A 2,500-nucleotide genomic window follows, 5' to 3' on the forward strand; every position below is an offset into this window, starting at 1 on the left:
CACCTTAACCTAACTTACACTGCACCTTAACCTAACTTACACTGCACCTTAACCTAACTTACACTGCACCTTAACCTAACTTACACTGCACCTTAACCTAACTTACACTGCACCTTAACCTAACTTACACTGCACCTTAACCTAACTTACACTGCACCTTAACCTAACTTACACTGCACCTTAACCTAACTTACACTGCACCTTAACCTAACTTACACTGCACCTTAACCTAACTTACACTGCACCTTAACCTAACTTACACTGCACCTTAACTGTCACATGTAACGTCACAGGAATGTAGCTTTGCCTAACAGCAACCCTCTGAACATAGTTCACTGCTTGGATCCTCTGGTGTCATGTGTATTTCTTGATGCCATGGTGCGTACCCTCACATAAAGGTCTTTCGAGTGTTGCGTACTTTCTACACAGTCCCGCTAACCACTGGAAGGGTGTACCGCTACAGAACGAATATCGCCCTCCCCTCCTGCCCTTCCAAGCTGGTCGGTCAGGCGTTTGTTTGTGAAATGAGCCTTGCAGCTGTTCAGTTGCATTCGGTTGTCGATGCAGTCAGTGTACGTTGTGGTACGGCCTGTGTGGACTGTCCGCTGATGTACGCGTAACCCACACTGATCATCCGTCGTTACGTACTGAGTGACATAATGTGGCACATGCTTGACCGTACACCGGCTGCGCCCTACAATGGCGAATCATAAGGGCCATATGTTGTGCACGATGCTACTTGTCTCGTCTCCCCATTACAGCGAGATTGCACTGTTGTACGCCGTACAGACATGTGGTAAGTAGGTACGGACGAAAGTATTGCATGTTGGCCCCCCCCCCCCCCCCCTCCTCCCTCTGCCGGGAATCAGCGTGAGCCGTCTGTTGATGTAGCGACGAGGGTTTTCCTATTTAATCGTATTGCCCCACACAACATGATAGCACGGTGGACCGCGTTCCACATCTGCGACATGCTACAGAGGCCGGTTGACAGTCGACCGCGCAAGGGACATTGCACACGTGCGCGGACCATCTTCCACGTGTTCTCTCGTGTACATGCCGCAGTGTGTATGTGGGCTGATGTAGCGTGTCGTGACACATAACATGCAGGCATGCCAGAATCGTAGATTTCGCAAATGTAGATTGACGTATACGTTTGCTGCCAAAGATCCGCAAATGAACTGGAAATCAGTTGTTGAGCGGTTGTTCGCGCTGCAGGTGCATCGGTGATAGCGACGATCGGTACATCTGTGAACCGGTTGTTTCGGCGGTACCCGCCATGCCCCCGAACCTGAGTTGGCCATGTGGGTATGAAGCGATACGAGGCTGTGGCTTGGCGGGACAGTCCCCGGCCGGTGAGGGGGGGCCGCCCGGCGTGCTGGCCGCGCGCTGCGTGAGCGCACGCACTACAGCCGGCTGGTGGGGGGCGCCCAGTGGCAGGAGCGCCGGCCGACGGGCCCGGCTGGCGTCCCAGCTATGCGCCGGCGCACCCTGCGCGCGGCGCCAGGCGGCCAAAGTGGGTTCTGTCGAGCCCGGTGCGAAGCGCGGTGGACATCTGCAGTGTGCTGGTCCGATTGCGGACTGTGTGCGTTGAGGATGCGCCGCCGCCCGGCACTCGGCGTCGCGACGCCGTCTGCTGCTCGGTCGCCCCCAGCGGTTCTCGCAGGTGGTTTGTATCGCAGCTCTGCGGACGTGTTGGCGCGTGCGCTGTGCTGGGAGAGTTCGCTTCTGCACCCAAGTGGGGCTTTGCCCTTCTGTGGCGCTGGCGTTGGAGCTGCCGGTCACCGTAGGTGGCGCGTGTTGTTTCCCGCCGGCAATGCCACGACAGCACGCTCCCGGGCCTCTGTCGGCAGCGGCAAGCTCAGTTGGGAGCACGGGTGTTCGCACTGAAAGCGTCTACTCGCCTATCTCCGGGCGATTGCGCCTCTCTCGAACCCGACCAAGTACTTAGGACGGCGCTGCGCGCCGCCGGGACCTGAGAGGGTTTCGAGGTGTATCGTGCAGGGGAGCTCAGCCTCCTCCTGTTTGCAGAATAATTGAGCGGACGCTTGCGTGTTCGCGCGGGCCCTCGGGACACACTCCCGGGCGGCCGGCTGCTCAGCTCTCGTTGACGCAGCTCCCTGGTTGATCCTGCCAGTAGTCATATGCTTGTCTCAAAGATTAAGCCATGCATGTCTCAGTACAAGCCGCATTAAGGTGAAACCGCGAATGGCTCATTAAATCAGTTATGGTTCCTTAGATCGTACCCACGTTACTTGGATAACTGTGGTAATTCTAGAGCTAATACATGCAAACAGAGTCCCGACCAGAGATGGAAGGGACGCTTTTATTAGATCAAAACCAATCGGATTGGCTCGTCTGGTCCGTTTGCCTTGGTGACTCTGAATAACTTTGGGCTGATCGCACGGTCCTCGTACCGGCGACGCATCTTTCAAATGTCTGCCTTATCAACTGTCGATGGTAGGTTCTGCGCCTACCATGGTTGTAACGGGTAACGGGGAAT

At 56.0% G+C, this 2,500-nt stretch overlaps 1 non-coding gene across 1 annotated transcript in view; it reads left to right on the forward strand.

Moving 5' to 3' along the window:
• The first annotated feature begins 2,114 nt into the window (after window positions 1-2,114).
• Window positions 2,115-2,500, forward strand: part of LOC126326988 (small subunit ribosomal RNA) — a 1,893-nt gene continuing 1,507 nt past the window's right edge. The window contains exon 1 of the ribosomal RNA XR_007560880.1: window positions 2,115-2,500. This exon is cut by the window's right edge and continues 1,507 nt beyond it. This is a non-coding gene — a ribosomal RNA (small subunit ribosomal RNA).

Source organism: Schistocerca gregaria, unplaced genomic scaffold (assembly GCF_023897955.1).
Source record: "Schistocerca gregaria isolate iqSchGreg1 unplaced genomic scaffold, iqSchGreg1.2 ptg001010l, whole genome shotgun sequence".
Taxonomy (NCBI): Eukaryota; Metazoa; Arthropoda; class Insecta; order Orthoptera; family Acrididae; genus Schistocerca; species Schistocerca gregaria.